The 22,898-nt window shown below is 50.3% G+C and overlaps 22 non-coding genes across 22 annotated transcripts; all 22 read left to right on the top strand.

The window, feature by feature from the left end:
* Positions 1–459: 459 nt before the first annotated feature.
* On the top strand, positions 460–541 carry Trnas-uga (transfer RNA serine (anticodon UGA)). The gene has a single exon. It is a non-coding gene; the product is annotated as a tRNA-Ser (tRNA).
* A 596-nt stretch (positions 542–1,137) lies between these two features.
* On the top strand, positions 1,138–1,210 carry Trnaf-gaa (transfer RNA phenylalanine (anticodon GAA)). Its single transcript has one exon. It is a non-coding gene; the product is annotated as a tRNA-Phe (tRNA).
* Positions 1,211–1,949: 739 nt separating this feature from the next.
* Trnas-cga (transfer RNA serine (anticodon CGA)) lies at positions 1,950–2,031 on the top strand. Its single transcript has one exon. It is a non-coding gene; the product is annotated as a tRNA-Ser (tRNA).
* A 690-nt stretch (positions 2,032–2,721) lies between these two features.
* Positions 2,722–2,803, top strand: Trnas-uga (transfer RNA serine (anticodon UGA)). The gene has a single exon. It is a non-coding gene; the product is annotated as a tRNA-Ser (tRNA).
* A 596-nt stretch (positions 2,804–3,399) lies between these two features.
* Positions 3,400–3,472, top strand: Trnaf-gaa (transfer RNA phenylalanine (anticodon GAA)). Its single transcript has one exon. It is a non-coding gene; the product is annotated as a tRNA-Phe (tRNA).
* A 739-nt stretch (positions 3,473–4,211) lies between these two features.
* Trnas-cga (transfer RNA serine (anticodon CGA)) lies at positions 4,212–4,293 on the top strand. Its single transcript has one exon. It is a non-coding gene; the product is annotated as a tRNA-Ser (tRNA).
* A 690-nt stretch (positions 4,294–4,983) lies between these two features.
* Positions 4,984–5,065, top strand: Trnas-uga (transfer RNA serine (anticodon UGA)). The gene has a single exon. It is a non-coding gene; the product is annotated as a tRNA-Ser (tRNA).
* A 596-nt stretch (positions 5,066–5,661) lies between these two features.
* Trnaf-gaa (transfer RNA phenylalanine (anticodon GAA)) lies at positions 5,662–5,734 on the top strand. Its single transcript has one exon. It is a non-coding gene; the product is annotated as a tRNA-Phe (tRNA).
* Positions 5,735–6,473: 739 nt separating this feature from the next.
* On the top strand, positions 6,474–6,555 carry Trnas-cga (transfer RNA serine (anticodon CGA)). The gene has a single exon. It is a non-coding gene; the product is annotated as a tRNA-Ser (tRNA).
* Positions 6,556–7,245: 690 nt separating this feature from the next.
* Trnas-uga (transfer RNA serine (anticodon UGA)) lies at positions 7,246–7,327 on the top strand. Its single transcript has one exon. It is a non-coding gene; the product is annotated as a tRNA-Ser (tRNA).
* A 596-nt stretch (positions 7,328–7,923) lies between these two features.
* Positions 7,924–7,996, top strand: Trnaf-gaa (transfer RNA phenylalanine (anticodon GAA)). Its single transcript has one exon. It is a non-coding gene; the product is annotated as a tRNA-Phe (tRNA).
* Positions 7,997–8,735: 739 nt separating this feature from the next.
* On the top strand, positions 8,736–8,817 carry Trnas-cga (transfer RNA serine (anticodon CGA)). Its single transcript has one exon. It is a non-coding gene; the product is annotated as a tRNA-Ser (tRNA).
* Positions 8,818–9,507: 690 nt separating this feature from the next.
* On the top strand, positions 9,508–9,589 carry Trnas-uga (transfer RNA serine (anticodon UGA)). Its single transcript has one exon. It is a non-coding gene; the product is annotated as a tRNA-Ser (tRNA).
* A 596-nt stretch (positions 9,590–10,185) lies between these two features.
* Positions 10,186–10,258, top strand: Trnaf-gaa (transfer RNA phenylalanine (anticodon GAA)). The gene has a single exon. It is a non-coding gene; the product is annotated as a tRNA-Phe (tRNA).
* Positions 10,259–10,997: 739 nt separating this feature from the next.
* Positions 10,998–11,079, top strand: Trnas-cga (transfer RNA serine (anticodon CGA)). The gene has a single exon. It is a non-coding gene; the product is annotated as a tRNA-Ser (tRNA).
* A 690-nt stretch (positions 11,080–11,769) lies between these two features.
* Trnas-uga (transfer RNA serine (anticodon UGA)) lies at positions 11,770–11,851 on the top strand. Its single transcript has one exon. It is a non-coding gene; the product is annotated as a tRNA-Ser (tRNA).
* Positions 11,852–18,715: 6,864 nt separating this feature from the next.
* Trnas-cga (transfer RNA serine (anticodon CGA)) lies at positions 18,716–18,797 on the top strand. Its single transcript has one exon. It is a non-coding gene; the product is annotated as a tRNA-Ser (tRNA).
* Positions 18,798–19,487: 690 nt separating this feature from the next.
* Trnas-uga (transfer RNA serine (anticodon UGA)) lies at positions 19,488–19,569 on the top strand. Its single transcript has one exon. It is a non-coding gene; the product is annotated as a tRNA-Ser (tRNA).
* A 596-nt stretch (positions 19,570–20,165) lies between these two features.
* Trnaf-gaa (transfer RNA phenylalanine (anticodon GAA)) lies at positions 20,166–20,238 on the top strand. Its single transcript has one exon. It is a non-coding gene; the product is annotated as a tRNA-Phe (tRNA).
* A 739-nt stretch (positions 20,239–20,977) lies between these two features.
* Positions 20,978–21,059, top strand: Trnas-cga (transfer RNA serine (anticodon CGA)). Its single transcript has one exon. It is a non-coding gene; the product is annotated as a tRNA-Ser (tRNA).
* Positions 21,060–21,749: 690 nt separating this feature from the next.
* Positions 21,750–21,831, top strand: Trnas-uga (transfer RNA serine (anticodon UGA)). The gene has a single exon. It is a non-coding gene; the product is annotated as a tRNA-Ser (tRNA).
* Positions 21,832–22,427: 596 nt separating this feature from the next.
* Trnaf-gaa (transfer RNA phenylalanine (anticodon GAA)) lies at positions 22,428–22,500 on the top strand. The gene has a single exon. It is a non-coding gene; the product is annotated as a tRNA-Phe (tRNA).
* Positions 22,501–22,898: the final 398 nt, after the last annotated feature.

Genomic DNA, 22,898 nt, shown 5'->3' with positions numbered 1-22,898 from the left:
TTATGATCTCGCAGCTGCTTGGAAGTATGTCCATCGTTTAAGACGACAGAAAAGTAGCGTCAGCGGTGCGTCAGTGGGAAGTCGGTGAAGTCGCCATTGGAGCCATAAGCCAGCAATTACGACATGCGAATCACTCGGACACCACGCAGCTGTACGATAATGCTCGTGCGTGGAAGTCGCCATTGGAGCCATAAGCCAGCAATTACGACATGCGAATCACTCGGACACCACGCAGCTGTACGATAATGCTCGTGCGTGGGCCCGCATAGCTCAGTCGGCAGAGCGGTAGGTTTTCAATCAAATGGTCCTGGGTTCAAGTCCCTGTCTGGGCGAAAATTATTACATTTTGGAAACGGCCAATGGAAACCTTACAGAAATGAGTGAGGCCACGCCGCTTTCTGCCATCAGATTGCTTCTAAAGATGGCAGTTTCCGTTGTCGGGAGACGTTTCCGCCACCAGCAGTCGTGGCCGAGTGGTTAAGGCGTCTGACTTGAAATCAGATTCCCTCTGGGAGCGTAGGTTCGAGTCCTGCCGACTGCGAAAATTTTCTCGCTCTCACAAGATGAACGTTCAGTTGCGTCACTACTAAACACGTGGGTCACCAGCAATGTGCAGTGTTATTTGATCCATGGCGCAGCGTTACAGTCGCGCCCAGAAGCCGCAGCTCATCTCCCCGTCTCACAGCCGCCCACCAGGTGTTAGTACAAGTGTCGCCTCACTGGGCAGTGCAGACGTGTCCATTTTAGCTTGCAGACGATGACGTATAGCCATTCATGAGCTAACGCAAGTCGAATGTTTTACCGCGTGTATCTGCTAGGTACTGCCTCTTATACGGTGGAGAGGCTCACTCCTCCTTGTGTCTCGTTCGCTGCACACGAGTTGCCCCTGGCATCGATATAGCACGGGTTTTCTAGCGCCAGCGTGGCGTCACGTGAATTCAGCGAAGTCAATATTACACGAATCGAGTCGACATGTTTGCTTTTAACGATGATGGAAGCAGAAGAAATGTGTGTGGAACTTCGCTGCATCGGATGCTCGCGTTTCAGCGTCCCTGTGTCTTATCAGACGAAGGTGACTGTGAAAGTGGCAACGAGACAGAGTTCACGAACACATGCAAACTGCAAACCTCAGCGTCAGCCGAAATAGCTCAGTTGGGAGAGCGTTAGACTGAAGATCTAAAGGTCCCTGGTTCGATCCCGGGTTTCGGCACGTATTCATTTTGATGCGACGCCCATGGAATTGCTCTGCGTTTGCGATAATGCAACTACCGCTGACAACAAAAATGACTCTCTCCTGTAGCTGTTCTGGTTGCCTAGTGCATGCCATAAGAGGAACTCACTAGACAACTAACTCCCTTAGAAGCAAAAGAATCAAAAAAGTCCTACCGACTGCGTTTCCTTTTTCTGTCAGGTGGTGAAGAAGGTCTTCAACGGAACCGTGAAATGAGCGAAAACGTGGGAAACATTGCATTCGAAATTCTTGTGAATTTTCCAACTGGCCAGTGAGGGTCGACTAAACACGTAAATTCTCTGCTCCAACGTATGAGCCGTAACGACTGCTGTAATTTGTTGTTGCATCGTGTGTCAGCAGTCTTCGATAGTGTGTTACGAGCTTAGCGCGATAAGTCTGTAGACAGCATTCAGGCGACGTTTTATTAGTAACTGCTCCATGCAGCGATTGCACAACAGTAAAGGACATGAGTGAATGTATCGTGGGGGGTTTCGCAGCCTCGTGCGAGCCCGGACAGCTCAGTCGGTGGAGCATAGGGCTTTTTAACCTAAGGGTCCAGGGTTCAAGTCCCTGTGTCGGCGGAAATTTTAATACTTTGGTAGCGATTCGTCTGGTAGCGGTGGAAACGCTACGGAAAATAATGCAGCTACGCCGTCTTCTGACACCACAGTGCTTGAAACGTTAGCAGTTGCATGTGTCGGCAGAACCCGCGCTAGCGGCAGTCGTGGCCGAGTGGTTAAGGCGTCTGACTCGAAATCAGATTCTCTCTGGGAGCGTAGGTTCGAGTCCTACCGGCTGCGTGCGATTTTGTGTAAAGAGGAGCAAAAATTTTCGCACACACGTGACATGCGTGGGCGAATGCGGGTGCAAACCAGTGACGCCATTCTCAACAAGACGAAAATTTCCGTTTAAGAATACTGAGTTTCGCGACGACCGCTTCTTACTGTGGTTATCGGTTGACCTCGCACTGACGCTGGGACTGCAGAAAGCCGTCGCTGAGATCGTGAGTACACAGATGTGCTTGAAAGTGTTGGACAGAGCGAACATTCATTTCTTTTTAAGAATCGCAATTCAATCATTCGAGTGCGGCAAAAGCAGTGGTGCAGCGTTTCTTTTCTTATGATCTCGCAGCTGCTTGGAAGTATGTCCATCGTTTAAGACGACAGAAAAGTAGCGTCAGCGGTGCGTCAGTGGGAAGTCGGTGAAGTCGCCATTGGAGCCATAAGCCAGCAATTACGACATGCGAATCACTCGGACACCACGCAGCTGTACGATAATGCTCGTGCGTGGGCCCGCATAGCTCAGTCGGCAGAGCGGTAGGTTTTCAATCAAATGGTCCTGGGTTCAAGTCCCTGTCTGGGCGAAAATTATTACATTTTGGAAACGGCCAATGGAAACCTTACAGAAATGAGTGAGGCCACGCCGCTTTCTGCCATCAGATTGCTTCTAAAGATGGCAGTTTCCGTTGTCGGGAGACATTTCCGCCACCAGCAGTCGTGGCCGAGTGGTTAAGGCGTCTGACTTGAAATCAGATTCCCTCTGGGAGCGTAGGTTCGAGTCCTGCCGACTGCGAAAATTTTCTCGCTCTCACAAGATGAACGTTCAGTTGCGTCACTACTAAACACGTGGGTCACCAGCAATGTGCAGTGTTATTTGATCCATGGCGCAGCGTTACAGTCGCGCCCAGAAGCCGCAGCTCATCTCCCCGTCTCACAGCCGCCCACCAGGTGTTAGTACAAGTGTCGCCTCACTGGGCAGTGCAGACGTGTCCATTTTAGCTTGCAGACGATGACGTATAGCCATTCATGAGCTAACGCAAGTCGAATGTTTTACCGCGTGTATCTGCTAGGTACTGCCTCTTATACGGTGGAGAGGCTCACTCCTCCTTGTGTCTCGTTCGCTGCACACGAGTTGCCCCTGGCATCGATATAGCACGGGTTTTCTAGCGCCAGCGTGGCGTCACGTGAATTCAGCGAAGTCAATATTACACGAATCGAGTCGACATGTTTGCTTTTAACGATGATGGAAGCAGAAGAAATGTGTGTGGAACTTCGCTGCATCGGATGCTCGCCTTTCAGCGTCCCTGTGTCTTATCAGACGAAGGTGACTGTGAAAGTGGCAACGAGACAGAGTTCACGAACACATGCAAACTGCAAACCTCAGCGTCAGCCGAAATAGCTCAGTTGGGAGAGCGTTAGACTGAAGATCTAAAGGTCCCTGGTTCGATCCCGGGTTTCGGCACGTATTCATTTTGATGCGACGCCCATGGAATTGCTCTGCGTTTGCGATAATGCAACTACCGCTGACAACAAAAATGACTCTCTCCTGTAGCTGTTCTGGTTGCCTAGTGCATGCCATAAGAGGAACTCACTAGACAACTAACTCCCTTAGAAGCAAAAGAATCAAAAAAGTCCTACCGACTGCGTTTCCTTTTTCTGTCAGGTGGTGAAGAAGGTCTTCAACGGAACCGTGAAATGAGCGAAAACGTGGGAAACATTGCATTCGAAATTCTTGTGAATTTTCCAACTGGCCAGTGAGGGTCGACTAAACACGTAAATTCTCTGCTCCAACGTATGAGCCGTAACGACTGCTGTAATTTGTTGTTGCATCGTGTGTCAGCAGTCTTCGATAGTGTGTTACGAGCTTAGCGCGATAAGTCTGTAGACAGCATTCAGGCGACGTTTTATTAGTAACTGCTCCATGCAGCGATTGCACAACAGTAAAGGACATGAGTGAATGTATCGTGGGGGGTTTCGCAGCCTCGTGCGAGCCCGGACAGCTCAGTCGGTGGAGCATAGGGCTTTTTAACCTAAGGGTCCAGGGTTCAAGTCCCTGTGTCGGCGGAAATTTTAATACTTTGGTAGCGATTCGTCTGGTAGCGGTGGAAACGCTACGGAAAATAATGCAGCTACGCCGTCTTCTGACACCACAGTGCTTGAAACGTTAGCAGTTGCATGTGTCGGCAGAACCCGCGCTAGCGGCAGTCGTGGCCGAGTGGTTAAGGCGTCTGACTCGAAATCAGATTCTCTCTGGGAGCGTAGGTTCGAGTCCTACCGGCTGCGTGCGATTTTGTGTAAAGAGGAGCAAAAATTTTCGCACACACGTGACATGCGTGGGCGAATGCGGGTGCAAACCAGTGACGCCATTCTCAACAAGACGAAAATTTCCGTTTAAGAATACTGAGTTTCGCGACGACCGCTTCTTACTGTGGTTATCGGTTGACCTCGCACTGACGCTGGGACTGCAGAAAGCCGTCGCTGAGATCGTGAGTACACAGATGTGCTTGAAAGTGTTGGACAGAGCGAACATTCATTTCTTTTTAAGAATCGCAATTCAATCATTCGAGTGCGGCAAAAGCAGTGGTGCAGCGTTTCTTTTCTTATGATCTCGCAGCTGCTTGGAAGTATGTCCATCGTTTAAGACGACAGAAAAGTAGCGTCAGCGGTGCGTCAGTGGGAAGTCGGTGAAGTCGCCATTGGAGCCATAAGCCAGCAATTACGACATGCGAATCACTCGGACACCACGCAGCTGTACGATAATGCTCGTGCGTGGGCCCGCATAGCTCAGTCGGCAGAGCGGTAGGTTTTCAATCAAATGGTCCTGGGTTCAAGTCCCTGTCTGGGCGAAAATTATTACATTTTGGAAACGGCCAATGGAAACCTTACAGAAATGAGTGAGGCCACGCCGCTTTCTGCCATCAGATTGCTTCTAAAGATGGCAGTTTCCGTTGTCGGGAGACATTTCAGCCACCAGCAGTCGTGGCCGAGTGGTTAAGGCGTCTGACTTGAAATCAGATTCCCTCTGGGAGCGTAGGTTCGAGTCCTGCCGACTGCGAAAATTTTCTCGCTCTCACAAGATGAACGTTCAGTTGCGTCACTACTAAACACGTGGGTCACCAGCAATGTGCAGTGTTATTTGATCCATGGCGCAGCGTTACAGTCGCGCCCAGAAGCCGCAGCTCATCTCCCCGTCTCACAGCCGCCCACCAGGTGTTAGTACAAGTGTCGCCTCACTGGGCAGTGCAGACGTGTCCATTTTAGCTTGCAGACGATGACGTATAGCCATTCATGAGCTAACGCAAGTCGAATGTTTTACCGCGTGTATCTGCTAGGTACTGCCTCTTATACGGTGGAGAGGCTCACTCCTCCTTGTGTCTCGTTCGCTGCACACGAGTTGCCCCTGGCATCGATATAGCACGGGTTTTCTAGCGCCAGCGTGGCGTCACGTGAATTCAGCGAAGTCAATATTACACGAATCGAGTCGACATGTTTGCTTTTAACGATGATGGAAGCAGAAGAAATGTGTGTGGAACTTCGCTGCATCGGATGCTCGCCTTTCAGCGTCCCTGTGTCTTATCAGACGAAGGTGACTGTGAAAGTGGCAACGAGACAGAGTTCACGAACACATGCAAACTGCAAACCTCAGCGTCAGCCGAAATAGCTCAGTTGGGAGAGCGTTAGACTGAAGATCTAAAGGTCCCTGGTTCGATCCCGGGTTTCGGCACGTATTCATTTTGATGCGACGCCCATGGAATTGCTCTGCGTTTGCGATAATGCAACTACCGCTGACAACAAAAATGACTCTCTCCTGTAGCTGTTCTGGTTGCCTAGTGCATGCCATAAGAGGAACTCACTAGACAACTAACTCCCTTAGAAGCAAAAGAATCAAAAAAGTCCTACCGACTGCGTTTCCTTTTTCTGTCAGGTGGTGAAGAAGGTCTTCAACGGAACCGTGAAATGAGCGAAAACGTGGGAAACATTGCATTCGAAATTCTTGTGAATTTTCCAACTGGCCAGTGAGGGTCGACTAAACACGTAAATTCTCTGCTCCAACGTATGAGCCGTAACGACTGCTGTAATTTGTTGTTGCATCGTGTGTCAGCAGTCTTCGATAGTGTGTTACGAGCTTAGCGCGATAAGTCTGTAGACAGCATTCAGGCGACGTTTTATTAGTAACTGCTCCATGCAGCGATTGCACAACAGTAAAGGACATGAGTGAATGTATCGTGGGGGGTTTCGCAGCCTCGTGCGAGCCCGGACAGCTCAGTCGGTGGAGCATAGGGCTTTTTAACCTAAGGGTCCAGGGTTCAAGTCCCTGTGTCGGCGGAAATTTTAATACTTTGGTAGCGATTCGTCTGGTAGCGGTGGAAACGCTACGGAAAATAATGCAGCTACGCCGTCTTCTGACACCACAGTGCTTGAAACGTTAGCAGTTGCATGTGTCGGCAGAACCCGCGCTAGCGGCAGTCGTGGCCGAGTGGTTAAGGCGTCTGACTCGAAATCAGATTCTCTCTGGGAGCGTAGGTTCGAGTCCTACCGGCTGCGTGCGATTTTGTGTAAAGAGGAGCAAAAATTTTCGCACACACGTGACATGCGTGGGCGAATGCGGGTGCAAACCAGTGACGCCATTCTCAACAAGACGAAAATTTCCGTTTAAGAATACTGAGTTTCGCGACGACCGCTTCTTACTGTGGTTATCGGTTGACCTCGCACTGACGCTGGGACTGCAGAAAGCCGTCGCTGAGATCGTGAGTACACAGATGTGCTTGAAAGTGTTGGACAGAGCGAACATTCATTTCTTTTTAAGAATCGCAATTCAATCATTCGAGTGCGGCAAAAGCAGTGGTGCAGCGTTTCTTTTCTTATGATCTCGCAGCTGCTTGGAAGTATGTCCATCGTTTAAGACGACAGAAAAGTAGCGTCAGCGGTGCGTCAGTGGGAAGTCGGTGAAGTCGCCATTGGAGCCATAAGCCAGCAATTACGACATGCGAATCACTCGGACACCACGCAGCTGTACGATAATGCTCGTGCGTGGGCCCGCATAGCTCAGTCGGCAGAGCGGTAGGTTTTCAATCAAATGGTCCTGGGTTCAAGTCCCTGTCTGGGCGAAAATTATTACATTTTGGAAACGGCCAATGGAAACCTTACAGAAATGAGTGAGGCCACGCCGCTTTCTGCCATCAGATTGCTTCTAAAGATGGCAGTTTCCGTTGTCGGGAGACATTTCAGCCACCAGCAGTCGTGGCCGAGTGGTTAAGGCGTCTGACTTGAAATCAGATTCCCTCTGGGAGCGTAGGTTCGAGTCCTGCCGACTGCGAAAATTTTCTCGCTCTCACAAGATGAACGTTCAGTTGCGTCACTACTAAACACGTGGGTCACCAGCAATGTGCAGTGTTATTTGATCCATGGCGCAGCGTTACAGTCGCGCCCAGAAGCCGCAGCTCATCTCCCCGTCTCACAGCCGCCCACCAGGTGTTAGTACAAGTGTCGCCTCACTGGGCAGTGCAGACGTGTCCATTTTAGCTTGCAGACGATGACGTATAGCCATTCATGAGCTAACGCAAGTCGAATGTTTTACCGCGTGTATCTGCTAGGTACTGCCTCTTATACGGTGGAGAGGCTCACTCCTCCTTGTGTCTCGTTCGCTGCACACGAGTTGCCCCTGGCATCGATATAGCACGGGTTTTCTAGCGCCAGCGTGGCGTCACGTGAATTCAGCGAAGTCAATATTACACGAATCGAGTCGACATGTTTGCTTTTAACGATGATGGAAGCAGAAGAAATGTGTGTGGAACTTCGCTGCATCGGATGCTCGCCTTTCAGCGTCCCTGTGTCTTATCAGACGAAGGTGACTGTGAAAGTGGCAACGAGACAGAGTTCACGAACACATGCAAACTGCAAACCTCAGCGTCAGCCGAAATAGCTCAGTTGGGAGAGCGTTAGACTGAAGATCTAAAGGTCCCTGGTTCGATCCCGGGTTTCGGCACGTATTCATTTTGATGCGACGCCCATGGAATTGCTCTGCGTTTGCGATAATGCAACTACCGCTGACAACAAAAATGACTCTCTCCTGTAGCTGTTCTGGTTGCCTAGTGCATGCCATAAGAGGAACTCACTAGACAACTAACTCCCTTAGAAGCAAAAGAATCAAAAAAGTCCTACCGACTGCGTTTCCTTTTTCTGTCAGGTGGTGAAGAAGGTCTTCAACGGAACCGTGAAATGAGCGAAAACGTGGGAAACATTGCATTCGAAATTCTTGTGAATTTTCCAACTGGCCAGTGAGGGTCGACTAAACACGTAAATTCTCTGCTCCAACGTATGAGCCGTAACGACTGCTGTAATTTGTTGTTGCATCGTGTGTCAGCAGTCTTCGATAGTGTGTTACGAGCTTAGCGCGATAAGTCTGTAGACAGCATTCAGGCGACGTTTTATTAGTAACTGCTCCATGCAGCGATTGCACAACAGTAAAGGACATGAGTGAATGTATCGTGGGGGGTTTCGCAGCCTCGTGCGAGCCCGGACAGCTCAGTCGGTGGAGCATAGGGCTTTTTAACCTAAGGGTCCAGGGTTCAAGTCCCTGTGTCGGCGGAAATTTTAATACTTTGGTAGCGATTCGTCTGGTAGCGGTGGAAACGCTACGGAAAATAATGCAGCTACGCCGTCTTCTGACACCACAGTGCTTGAAACGTTAGCAGTTGCATGTGTCGGCAGAACCCGCGCTAGCGGCAGTCGTGGCCGAGTGGTTAAGGCGTCTGACTCGAAATCAGATTCTCTCTGGGAGCGTAGGTTCGAGTCCTACCGGCTGCGTGCGATTTTGTGTAAAGAGGAGCAAAAATTTTCGCACACACGTGACATGCGTGGGCGAATGCGGGTGCAAACCAGTGACGCCATTCTCAACAAGACGAAAATTTCCGTTTAAGAATACTGAGTTTCGCGACGACCGCTTCTTACTGTGGTTATCGGTTGACCTCGCACTGACGCTGGGACTGCAGAAAGCCGTCGCTGAGATCGTGAGTACACAGATGTGCTTGAAAGTGTTGGACAGAGCGAACATTCATTTCTTTTTAAGAATCGCAATTCAATCATTCGAGTGCGGCAAAAGCAGTGGTGCAGCGTTTCTTTTCTTATGATCTCGCAGCTGCTTGGAAGTATGTCCATCGTTTAAGACGACAGAAAAGTAGCGTCAGCGGTGCGTCAGTGGGAAGTCGGTGAAGTCGCCATTGGAGCCATAAGCCAGCAATTACGACATGCGAATCACTCGGACACCACGCAGCTGTACGATAATGCTCGTGCGTGGGCCCGCATAGCTCAGTCGGCAGAGCGGTAGGTTTTCAATCAAATGGTCCTGGGTTCAAGTCCCTGTCTGGGCGAAAATTATTACATTTTGGAAACGGCCAATGGAAACCTTACAGAAATGAGTGAGGCCACGTCGCTTTCTGCCATCAGATTGCTTCTAAAGATGGCAGTTTCCGTTGTCGGGAGACATTTCCGCCAGCAGCAGTCGTGGCCGAGTGGTTAAGGCGTCTGACTTGAAATCAGATTCCCTCTGGGAGCGTAGGTTCGAGTCCTGCCGACTGCGAAAATTTTCTCGCTCTCACAAGATGAACGTTCAGTTGCGTCACTACTAAACACGTGGGTCACCAGCAATGTGCAGTGTTATTTGATCCATGGCGCAGCGTTACAGTCGCGCCCAGAAGCCGCAGCTCATCTCCCCGTCTCACAGCCGCCCACCAGGTGTTAGTACAAGTGTCGCCTCACTGGGCAGTGCAGACGTGTCCATTTTAGCTTGCAGACGATGACGTATAGCCATTCATGAGCTAACGCAAGTCGAATGTTTTACCGCGTGTATCTGCTAGGTACTGCCTCTTATACGGTGGAGAGGCTCACTCCTCCTTGTGTCTCGTTCGCTGCACACGAGTTGCCCCTGGCATCGATATAGCACGGGTTTTCTAGCGCCAGCGTGGCGTCACGTGAATTCAGCGAAGTCAATATTACACGAATCGAGTCGACATGTTTGCTTTTAACGATGATGGAAGCAGAAGAAATGTGTGTGGAACTTCGCTGCATCGGATGCTCGCCTTTCAGCGTCCCTGTGTCTTATCAGACGAAGGTGACTGTGAAAGTGGCAACGAGACAGAGTTCACGAACACATGCAAACTGCAAACCTCAGCGTCAGCCGAAATAGCTCAGTTGGGAGAGCGTTAGACTGAAGATCTAAAGGTCCCTGGTTCGATCCCGGGTTTCGGCACGTATTCATTTTGATGCGACGCCCATGGAATTGCTCTGCGTTTGCGATAATGCAACTACCGCTGACAACAAAAATGACTCTCTCCTGTAGCTGTTCTGGTTGCCTAGTGCATGCCATAAGAGGAACTCACTAGACAACTAACTCCCTTAGAAGCAAAAGAATCAAAAAAGTCCTACCGACTGCGTTTCCTTTTTCTGTCAGGTGGTGAAGAAGGTCTTCAACGGAACCGTGAAATGAGCGAAAACGTGGGAAACATTGCATTCGAAATTCTTGTGAATTTTCCAACTGGCCAGTGAGGGTCGACTAAACACGTAAATTCTCTGCTCCAACGTATGAGCCGTAACGACTGCTGTAATTTGTTGTTGCATCGTGTGTCAGCAGTCTTCGATAGTGTGTTACGAGCTTAGCGCGATAAGTCTGTAGACAGCATTCAGGCGACGTTTTATTAGTAACTGCTCCATGCAGCGATTGCACAACAGTAAAGGACATGAGTGAATGTATCGTGGGGGGTTTCGCAGCCTCGTGCGAGCCCGGACAGCTCAGTCGGTGGAGCATAGGGCTTTTTAACCTAAGGGTCCAGGGTTCAAGTCCCTGTGTCGGCGGAAATTTTAATACTTTGGTAGCGATTCGTCTGGTAGCGGTGGAAACGCTACGGAAAATAATGCAGCTACGCCGTCTTCTGACACCACAGTGCTTGAAACGTTAGCAGTTGCATGTGTCGGCAGAACCCGCGCTAGCGGCAGTCGTGGCCGAGTGGTTAAGGCGTCTGACTCGAAATCAGATTCTCTCTGGGAGCGTAGGTTCGAGTCCTACCGGCTGCGTGCGATTTTGTGTAAAGAGGAGCAAAAATTTTCGCACACACGTGACATGCGTGGGCGAATGCGGGTGCAAACCAGTGACGCCATTCTCAACAAGACGAAAATTTCCGTTTAAGAATACTGAGTTTCGCGACGACCGCTTCTTACTGTGGTTATCGGTTGACCTCGCACTGACGCTGGGACTGCAGAAAGCCGTCGCTGAGATCGTGAGTACACAGATGTGCTTGAAAGTGTTGGACAGAGCGAACATTCATTTCTTTTTAAGAATCGCAATTCAATCATTCGAGTGCGGCAAAAGCAGTGGTGCAGCGTTTCTTTTCTTATGATCTCGCAGCTGCTTGGAAGTATGTCCATCGTTTAAGTCGACAGAAAAGTAGCGTCAGCGGTGCGTCAGTGGGAAGTCGGTGAAGTCGCCATTGGAGCCATAAGCCAGCAATTACGACATGCGAATCACTCGGACACCACGCAGCTGTACGATAATGCTCGTGCGTGGGCCCGCATAGCTCAGTCGGCAGAGCGGTAGGTTTTCAATCAAATGGTCCTGGGTTCAAGTCCCTGTCTGGGCGAAAATTATTACATTTTGGAAACGGCCAATGGAAACCTTACAGAAATGAGTGAGGCCACGCCGCTTTCTGCCATCAGATTGCTTCTAAAGATGGCAGTTTCCGTTGTCGGGAGACATTTCCGCCACCAGCAGTCGTGGCCGAGTGGTTAAGGCGTCTGACTTGAAATCAGATTCCCTCTGGGAGCGTAGGTTCGAGTCCTGCCGACTGCGAAAATTTTCTCGCTCTCACAAGATGAACGTTCAGTTGCGTCACTACTAAACACGTGGGTCACCAGCAATGTGCAGTGTTATTTGATCCATGGCGCAGCGTTACAGTCGCGCCCAGAAGCCGCAGCTCATCTCCCCGTCTCACAGCCGCCCACCAGGTGTTAGTACAAGTGTCGCCTCACTGGGCAGTGCAGACGTGTCCATTTTAACTTGCAGACGATGACGTATAGCCATTCATGAGCTAACGCAAGTCGAATGTTTTACCGCGTGTATCTGCTAGGTACTGCCTCTTATACGGTGGAGAGGCTCACTCCTCCTTGTGTCTCGTTCGCTGCACACGAGTTGCCCCTGGCATCGATATAGCACGGGTTTTCTAGCGCCAGCGTGGCGTCACGTGAATTCAGCGAAGTCAATATTACACGAATCGAGTCGACATGTTTGCTTTTAACGATGATGGAAGCAGAAGAAATGTGTGTGGAACTTCGCTGCATCGGATGCTCGCGTTTCAGCGTCCCTGTGTCTTATCAGACGAAGGTGACTGTGAAAGTGGCAACGAGACAGAGTTCACGAACACATGCAAACTGCAAACCTCAGCGTCAGCCGAAATAGATAGTCGGGCTTGAGAAGCCGTGCGGCGCGGACGTGCTGTTTACGTCCTAGCCGCGACCAGCAGCTTAGCGGAGTCGGTGAGTGTTGTGCTAGCGGCGCATCGTCCATCGTACATAGGAAACGTTCACATGGCTCATTCTTTACGAAAGTCGACAGTAAAGTTCACATTCGAGAACCGTTTTGCCCGACCAAAAGCGCTTGAAGTTGAACGTGTTTTGAGAGAGGTAGTGAAATTAGATCCCAACGAACTATTTGGTATTCATCTTTCGATAGTGGCAAGTGTTGTATATGTGAAACTTATCAATGACGATTGCTGTGACCGGCTGATTCGGACGTCGGGAGGTTCTTATAAGTTCCTTCACTCCGACGGCAATGTAGGGACAGTCCTTGTGGAACCAGCGGGCGTTGGAATCAGAACGGTACGTGTCTTTGAATTACCATTTGAGGTGACTGCCCACCAAGTAACTTCGGCCCTGCAACAGTATGGGACGGTCCTCGCCCATACGGAGGAGAAGTGGTTGAGCTTTGAGACTTACCCTGTTCTTAATGGCGTACGTCAAGTGAGAATCGACCTTCAGAAGCATATCCCCTCCTATGTATACGTTTGTGGCTGCAGAGCGATCGTCATGTATGATGGACAACCTCGTACATGCTCTGGTTGTGGAAAGGAAGGTCACGTTCGATCGGAGTGTTTACAACGACGTATTGCACAATTGCCGGTGGGCGCGAACCTCGATCCGCAGCGGTCCCAAGCTTGGCCACTTACGTATGTCGCGGCTGCGCGAGGTGCTGTGGTGCCATTCCCCGCTATTCCCGATCCTCCCGCTGCATCACAGGAGTCGCCCATGCAGCAGGATGCCCCGGTGGTCGACCAGTCTGTGCGGCCGGCGTCAGACGCCCCCAGTCCGGATGTCTCCGAGCGTGTGGAACCTCCGCGGACGGAAGTGATGGACGTGGTATCTGACGTGACGCCCGAGACGGGAGCGGACTCCGAAACACCTAGTGTGGGACAGTCTCTACCTTCAGACGTTGAGGAATCCCATACTTCACGGCACCAACAAAAGAAGCGCAAGAAACAACGTATCGCGCCCCCAGATGCCGGCGAAGCAGCTCGCCCATATCGTGAAAAAGCAACACGGATTGCACAAACGCAGCGCGGCACTCCGGCGACGAGTTCTGCAACAGACCAGGCCCCTACGCAGCGAGAGGCAAGTCCCCCAGGTCACTGTGGCGTTGACGCCTGCAGTGTGACCCCCATGGATGTGAGTACGACGCGACCCCTTGAACCATGTGATGAGCTGGATCGAAAACTTCCGAACTTGCACTGCACCGCCCCTGTGCATGATGAAGTAAATTGGGCTGATGATGTTGAGTTAGACGCTCAGGATGTCGGAACGACGGACCAACCACTGGCCGTGGACGACAGCCATGGTACCATGGGTAACGCATTACGACCAGGTTCAAGTGAGCCGGTCGACGGCTCGGAGGAAGGACAGCGAACCTAAAAGCTGACGGTGTCGCAGAGTTGTGCCCAATGAACCCTCAACAGGCGTATCGCATAGCGACAATCAACATTAATAAAATCAGCAGTGCGCGTAAACTGCAGCTTCTCAGTGACATGTTACGAGCGGCGGAAGTCGATATCGCCCTGTTACAGGAGGTTAGGGAGTCGGATCTCCAGTCCTTGCGCACATATACCGCTCATGTCCATCCTGGTACCGCGCACGAACTGGGCACCGCCATCTTAACCAAAGAGGGTCTCGAAGTTACGGACGTTGCGTTTCTACCTTCGGCGAGAGGTACAGCGCTTACGCTCGCTGGCGTCCGCATTATCAATGTCTACGCTCCATCTGGCTCAAGCAATAGAGGCGCCCGCTCCGAATTCTATAGGACTGACATAATGCCCCTGTTCGCGGGCAGGTACGATCACGTCGTTTTCGGCGGTGACTTCAACTGCGTGCTGTCACCCCGCGACCAGACGCCGAATTACAACACATGCCCGGAGCTCTCTGCCGTTATACGTGACATGGCCTTGCAGGACACATGGACCTGCCTCCATGGAGACGCGCCGGGGTTCACGTACTTTACGGCAACGTCAGCGAGCCGCCTGGACCGCATATATACGTCGCGCGAGCTTCGTCTCCGTCTTCAGCAGTCGGAACTCTGGCCGACGATCTTTTCAGATCATTTGGCGTATATCTGCACCATCACTCTGGCGCGCCAGGCAACCTATCGCGGTAGAGGATTGTGGAAATTGAATGTCGCTGTTCTGCAGGAACGTGATTGCCGTGTACAAGTCACCGACACCTGGACGAAATGCTTACGTCGCACACACGCCTATCCGTCGGTGCTCCTCTGGTGGATACATTGCGCCAAACCGGCCTTGAGGAGGACACTAATGAACTACTCCCGCGATAGGATGCAATGGTACAATACCACGGTGGAATTTTACTTTAGTGTCCTCCGTGACATGTACAACCGTCCCGCACAACGACCGGTTAGTCTTATAGAAATCAACCGCGTCAAAGCCAAACTGTTGCATCTCATGCGCCACAAGATGGATGGCACCGTCATTCGAGCACGACTGGGATATGAGGTCGCGCACGAACGACCCTCATTGCACCACGTGGTAGGGGAAAAGCGGCAGTATACACGGAAACTCATCACGGCACTTCGGACGGTGGACGGCCAGCGGTTAACCACACAGGCCGAGATTAAAAAAGGGTTCGTGGATTATTATGCCAGTCTGTACTCGCAGAAGACACCAGATCGAGAGGCCCTTAATGACATACTCACGGCACTGCCGCGCCGACTCGATCGCGCCACTGTCGATGCACTGCAGGAAGATGTGACGGAAGAGGAAGTGGCGACGGCCTTGGCAAAGGGTCGCAAGAATAAATCGCCTGGACCCGATGGACTGCCTATAGAATTCTACAGAGAATTTCAAAGTATCTTAACGCCGATGTTGCGACAGTTGTGCCAGGAGCTACTCAATCCTGAAGTGGCAGTCCCTCGCGAATTTACGCAGGGAATCATCATTCCAGTCCCGAAGACATCGTCCGGATACTCTGTGCATCAGTTCCGGCCGATAACACTGCTTAACAGTGATTACAAACTCTTTGCACGACTCCTGGCCCTTCGCTTCCGGTCGGCCCTTACACAGTTAACGGGAAAAGACCAGACTGGAGTCGGTGACAATCGCGCTATTCATATGGCGTTGTGTGATTACCGTGATCTGATAGCCATTGCAGATGCGTGTAGAATGCAAGGTGCCATGCTTGCGGTCGACTTAGAAAAAGCCTTTGATGCAGTCGGCCATGACTTTCTCCGCGAAACAATGACGGCGATGTGTGTTCCACAACGGCTCATTGCGTCTGTGTTGCGGCTTCTACATGGATCAGAGTCAATGGTCTTAGTAAACGGACTTTTGGCAGGACCCGTACAGATACACTGCTCTGTCAGACAGGGGTGTCCTCTCTCCGTGAGCTTATTTGCCCTCGCGATTGAGCCGCTGTTGGTTCAACTCCACACAACGCTACGGGGCGTCATTGTGCGAGATGATAAATTTGTGTACCGGGCTTACGCGGATGATGTCGTCATCGTCGTACGTTCGAACGCAGAGGTTGACATGGCAATAGATCGGATTGAGAGAGATGGCAAAGCGGCTGGTGCACAGCTCAACAGGCGGAAATCGGGAATTATGCACATTGGACGCGGGTTACCCGCGCAACCAGAAACCCGCCTTAAGGTGCTTACAGAGATGAAATGTTTGGGAGTAACGTACACTCAGAATATGCGCCGCACGATCGCTCTCAACTACAAACGCCTCTTGCACAATATCCGCGCCAGTATCCGACTACACACCTTACGGTCCCTCGATGCGCTGCAAAAGGTAGACTTCGTAAACACCTACCTGGTGTCGAAGATTAGATATATAGCGCGAATATTTCCCATGCCGCGGGCGACAGCGGACAGACTCCAGGCAGTCTTCGGACATTACGTGAACCAAGGACATCTCTTTAAAGTAAGTAACGCGACGCTCACTCTCCCGCTGACAGCTGGCGGCCTCGGACTCATCAATGTATACGTCAAGGCCTTGGCTTTGTTCGTACGACTGACGCTATGGCATTGGAAACGCGACCATAACCGGCTGATCTCCTTCCTCCTGACGGAAATCGTGCCACCCAACCTGGACCCGCCGATCGATATTCACCACATCCCACCAGCCTTGTGCCACTGCCGTACTTTTCTGCTCGACTACAGTTACCTGCGGAAGATGCTGCGTATTGACGACCTGCCCGCAGTCCGGAGTGTGTACGGCACCCTCATGTTGCGACAGCGACGGAATGTGGTTGAAAGCAAGTATCCCCGGTACGACTGGACTGCGGTCTGGTGCAATATCCACCCCCCTAACTTACCGACGGCGGCGCGGGCCACGTGGTACTTTTACGTGAATCGTAAATACCCAACGCAGTCACGTCTGCACCAGATTCATCTCGCGGCATCGCCGCTCTGCCCGACGTGCCAACTGCAAGATACGGACCTCCACCGGCTCGTTTGTGGGGCTGCAAAGGAAGTGTGGCAACTGCTTTGTCGCCTATTGGCCTTCATCCAACGCACGGCGCCGCACGCCATTTCAATGATGTCCCTACTCTGCCCTGATGATAACCCGTACCCACGAACGAAGAGACACGCAGTACATTGGTTAATGGGGGTAACTGTGTACTACCTATTTAGCACGTCGGATCATGACGTTGGCGAGTACAGATCATTCTTGGAGAACCAACACGCTATACTGAAGCGAACACAGACATACCGGAAACATTATGCCAATTTTCTTATTAAGGTGTTTGAAGACTTTCTGGTGAACCGTTGACGATAGGCATGAGCAGTTAGTCTATCTATCGCTGTATGGAGATGGTGGTATCTACACATGTAACAATTGTGTAAGGATACAACAAGAATCCATGCATCCTTAATAATAAAAAAAAAAAAAAAAAAAAAAAAAAAAAAAAAAAAAAAAAAAAAAGAGAAAGAGAAAGGACCTCTCCGAATTCACCGGTTATAAATTTGCATCGAGAAGACGGCCTAGCGCCCGGAAAGTCGGAAAGTCTACCCCCCCCCCCCCCCTGTCCCCAGTGGACATACGTTCCGGAACGGAACCATATGATTTTGGCCCAGGAGGGGCATCTTCATTTTGATGTTAAAAAACAAAAAAAAATACAAAAAAAACTAAAATAAAATAAACTAAAAAAAAGTGGTTAAAAAAAAAGTGGCAAATAAAAAAAAAAAAGTGGCAGAGCGCTTAAAAAAAAAAAAAAAAAAAAAAAAAAAAAAAAAAAAAAAAAGTGGTTAAGGCGTTGGAAAAAAAAAAAAAAAAAAAAAAAAAAAAAAAAAAACTCGTAGAGCATTCGACTGCAGATAAAAAAAAAAAAAAAAAAAAAAAAAAAAAATAGCTCAGTTGGGAGAGCGTTAGACTGAAGATCTAAAGGTCCCTGGTTCGATCCCGGGTTTCGGCACGTATTCATTTTGATGCGACGCCCATGGAATTGCTCTGCGTTTGCGATAATGCAACTACCGCTGACAACAAAAATGACTCTCTCCTGTAGCTGTTCTGGTTGCCTAGTGCATGCCATAAGAGGAACTCACTAGACAACTAACTCCCTTAGAAGCAAAAGAATCAAAAAAGTCCTACCGACTGCGTTTCCTTTTTCTGTCAGGTGGTGAAGAAGGTCTTCAACGGAACCGTGAAATGAGCGAAAACGTGGGAAACATTGCATTCGAAATTCTTGTGAATTTTCCAACTGGCCAGTGAGGGTCGACTAAACACGTAAATTCTCTGCTCCAACGTATGAGCCGTAACGACTGCTGTAATTTGTTGTTGCATCGTGTGTCAGCAGTCTTCGATAGTGTGTTACGAGCTTAGCGCGATAAGTCTGTAGACAGCATTCAGGCGACGTTTTATTAGTAACTGCTCCATGCAGCGATTGCACAACAGTAAAGGACATGAGTGAATGTATCGTGGGGGGTTTCGCAGCCTCGTGCGAGCCCGGACAGCTCAGTCGGTGGAGCATAGGGCTTTTTAACCTAAGGGTCCAGGGTTCAAGTCCCTGTGTCGGCGGAAATTTTAATACTTTGGTAGCGATTCGTCTGGTAGCGGTGGAAACGCTACGGAAAATAATGCAGCTACGCCGTCTTCTGACACCACAGTGCTTGAAACGTTAGCAGTTGCATGTGTCGGCAGAACCCGCGCTAGCGGCAGTCGTGGCCGAGTGGTTAAGGCGTCTGACTCGAAATCAGATTCTCTCTGGGAGCGTAGGTTCGAGTCCTACCGGCTGCGTGCGATTTTGTGTAAAGAGGAGCAAAAATTTTCGCACACACGTGACATGCGTGGGCGAATGCGGGTGCAAACCAGTGACGCCATTCTCAACAAGACGAAAATTTCCGTTTAAGAATACTGAGTTTCGCGACGACCGCTTCTTACTGTGGTTATCGGTTGACCTCGCACTGACGCTGGGACTGCAGAAAGCCGTCGCTGAGATCGTGAGTACACAGATGTGCTTGAAAGTGTTGGACAGAGCGAACATTCATTTCTTTTTAAGAATCGCAATTCAATCATTCGAGTGCGGCAAAAGCAGTGGTGCAGCGTTTCTTTTCTTATGATCTCGCAGCTGCTTGGAAGTATGTCCATCGTTTAAGTCGACAGAAAAGTAGCGTCAGCGGTGCGTCAGTGGGAAGTCGGTGAAGTCGCCATTGGAGCCATAAGCCAGCAATTACGACATGCGAATCACTCGGACACCACGCAGCTGTACGATAATGCTCGTGCGTGGGCCCGCATAGCTCAGTCGGCAGAGCGGTAGGTTTTCAATCAAATGGTCCTGGGTTCAAGTCCCTGTCTGGGCGAAAATTATTACATTTTGGAAACGGCCAATGGAAACCTTACAGAAATGAGTGAGGCCACGCCGCTTTCTGCCATCAGATTGCTTCTAAAGATGGCAGTTTCCGTTGTCGGGAGACATTTCCGCCACCAGCAGTCGTGGCCGAGTGGTTAAGGCGTCTGACTTGAAATCAGATTCCCTCTGGGAGCGTAGGTTCGAGTCCTGCCGACTGCGAAAATTTTCTCGCTCTCACAAGATGAACGTTCAGTTGCGTCACTACTAAACACGTGGGTCACCAGCAATGTGCAGTGTTATTTGATCCATGGCGCAGCGTTACAGTCGCGCCCAGAAGCCGCAGCTCATCTCCCCGTCTCACAGCCGCCCACCAGGTGTTAGTACAAGTGTCGCCTCACTGGGCAGTGCAGACGTGTCCATTTTAACTTGCAGACGATGACGTATAGCCATTCATGAGCTAACGCAAGTCGAATGTTTTACCGCGTGTATCTGCTAGGTACTGCCTCTTATACGGTGGAGAGGCTCACTCCTCCTTGTGTCTCGTTCGCTGCACACGAGTTGCCCCTGGCATCGATATAGCACGGGTTTTCTAGCGCCAGCGTGGCGTCACGTGAATTCAGCGAAGTCAATATTACACGAATCGAGTCGACATGTTTGCTTTTAACGATGATGGAAGCAGAAGAAATGTGTGTGGAACTTCGCTGCATCGGATGCTCGCCTTTCAGCGTCCCTGTGTCTTATCAGACGAAGGTGACTGTGAAAGTGGCAACGAGACAGAGTTCACGAACACATGCAAACTGCAAACCTCAGCGTCAGCCGAAATAGCTCAGTTGGGAGAGCGTTAGACTGAAGATCTAAAGGTCCCTGGTTCGATCCCGGGTTTCGGCACGTATTCATTTTGATGCGACGCCCATGGAATTGCTCTGCGTTTGCGATAATGCAACTACCGCTGACAACAAAAATGACTCTCTCCTGTAGCTGTTCTGGTTGCCTAGTGCATGCCATAAGAGGAACTCACTAGACAACTAACTCCCTTAGAAGCAAAAGAATCAAAAAAGTCCTACCGACTGCGTTTCCTTTTTCTGTCAGGTGGTGAAGAAGGTCTTCAACGGAACCGTGAAATGAGCGAAAACGTGGGAAACATTGCATTCGAAATTCTTGTGAATTTTCCAACTGGCCAGTGAGGGTCGACTAAACACGTAAATTCTCTGCTCCAACGTATGAGCCGTAACGACTGCTGTAATTTGTTGTTGCATCGTGTGTCAGCAGTCTTCGATAGTGTGTTACGAGCTTAGCGCGATAAGTCTGTAGACAGCATTCAGGCGACGTTTTATTAGTAACTGCTCCATGCAGCGATTGCACAACAGTAAAGGACATGAGTGAATGTATCGTGGGGGGTTTCGCAGCCTCGTGCGAGCCCGGACAGCTCAGTCGGTGGAGCATAGGGCTTTTTAACCTAAGGGTCCAGGGTTCAAGTCCCTGTGTCGGCGGAAATTTTAATACTTTGGTAGCGATTCGTCTGGTAGCGGTGGAAACGCTACGGAAAATAATGCAGCTACGCCGTCTTCTGACACCACAGTGCTTGAAACGTTAGCAGTTGCATGTGTCGGCAGAACCCGCGCTAGCGGCAGTCGTGGCCGAGTGGTTAAGGCGTCTGACTCGAAATCAGATTCTCTCTGGGAGCGTAGGTTCGAGTCCTACCGGCTGCGTGCGATTTTGTGTAAAGAGGAGCAAAAATTTTCGCACACACGTGACATGCGTGGGCGAATGCGGGTGCAAACCAGTGACGCCATTCTCAACAAGACGAAAATTTCCGTTTAAGAATACTGAGTTTCGCGACGACCGCTTCTTACTGTGGTTATCGGTTGACCTCGCACTGACGCTGGGACTGCAGAAAGCCGTCGCTGAGATCGTGAGTACACAGATGTGCTTGAAAGTGTTGGACAGAGCGAACATTCATTTCTTTTTAAGAATCGCAATTCAATCATTCGAGTGCGGCAAAAGCAGTGGTGCAGCGTTTCTTTTCTTATGATCTCGCAGCTGCTTGGAAGTATGTCCATCGTTTAAGACGACAGAAAAGTAGCGTCAGCGGTGCGTCAGTGGGAAGTCGGTGAAGTCGCCATTGGAGCCATAAGCCAGCAATTACGACATGCGAATCACTCGGACACCACGCAGCTGTACGATAATGCTCGTGCGTGGGCCCGCATAGCTCAGTCGGCAGAGCGGTAGGTTTTCAATCAAATGGTCCTGGGTTCAAGTCCCTGTCTGGGCGAAAATTATTACATTTTGGAAACGGCCAATGGAAACCTTACAGAAATGAGTGAGGCCACGCCGCTTTCTGCCATCAGATTGCTTCTAAAGATGGCAGTTTCCGTTGTCGGGAGACATTTCCGCCACCAGCAGTCGTGGCCGAGTGGTTAAGGCGTCTGACTTGAAATCAGATTCCCTCTGGGAGCGTAGGTTCGAGTCCTGCCGACTGCGAAAATTTTCTCGCTCTCACAAGATGAACGTTCAGTTGCGTCACTACTAAACACGTGGGTCACCAGCAATGTGCAGTGTTATTTGATCCATGGCGCAGCGTTACAGTCGCGCCCAGAAGCCGCAGCTCATCTCCCCGTCTCACAGCCGCCCACCAGGTGTTAGTACAAGTGTCGCCTCACTGGGCAGTGCAGACGTGTCCATTTTAGCTTGCAGACGATGACGTATAGCCATTCATGAGCTAACGCAAGTCGAATGTTTTACCGCGTGTATCTGCTAGGTACTGCCTCTTATACGGTGGAGAGGCTCACTCCTCCTTGTGTCTCGTTCGCTGCACACGAGTTGCCCCTGGCATCGATATAGCACGGGTTTTCTAGCGCCAGCGTGGCGTCACGTGAATTCAGCGAAGTCAATATTACACGAATCGAGTCGACATGTTTGCTTTTAACGATGATGGAAGCAGAAGAAATGTGTGTGGAACTTCGCTGCATCGGATGCTCGCCTTTCAGCGTCCCTGTGTCTTATCAGACGAAGGTGACTGTGAAAGTGGCAACGAGACAGAGTTCACGAACACATGCAAACTGCAAACCTCAGCGTCAGCCGAAATAGCTCAGTTGGGAGAGCGTTAGACTGAAGATCTAAAGGTCCCTGGTTCGATCCCGGGTTTCGGCACGTATTCATTTTGATGCGACGCCCATGGAATTGCTCTGCGTTTGCGATAATGCAACTACCGCTGACAACAAAAATGACTCTCTCCTGTAGCTGTTCTGGTTGCCTAGTGCATGCCATAAGAGGAACTCACTAGACAACTAACTCCCTTAGAAGCAAAAGAATCAAAAAAGTCCTACCGACTGCGTTTCCTTTTTCTGTCAGGTGGTGAAGAAGGTCTTCAACGGAACCGTGAAATGAGCGAAAACGTGGGAAACATTGCATTCGAAATTCTTGTGAATTTTCCAACTGGCCAGTGAGGGTCGACTAAACACGTAAATTCTCTGCTCCAACGTATGAGCCGTAACGACTGCTGTAATTTGTTGTTGCATCGTGTGTCAGCAGTCTTCGATAGTGTGTTA

The sequence above is a fragment of the Schistocerca nitens genome, unplaced genomic scaffold, assembly GCF_023898315.1.
Source record: "Schistocerca nitens isolate TAMUIC-IGC-003100 unplaced genomic scaffold, iqSchNite1.1 HiC_scaffold_385, whole genome shotgun sequence".
NCBI lineage: Eukaryota > Metazoa > Arthropoda > Insecta > Orthoptera > Acrididae > Schistocerca > Schistocerca nitens.
This window is presented reverse-complemented; position numbering and strand designations above follow the sequence as displayed.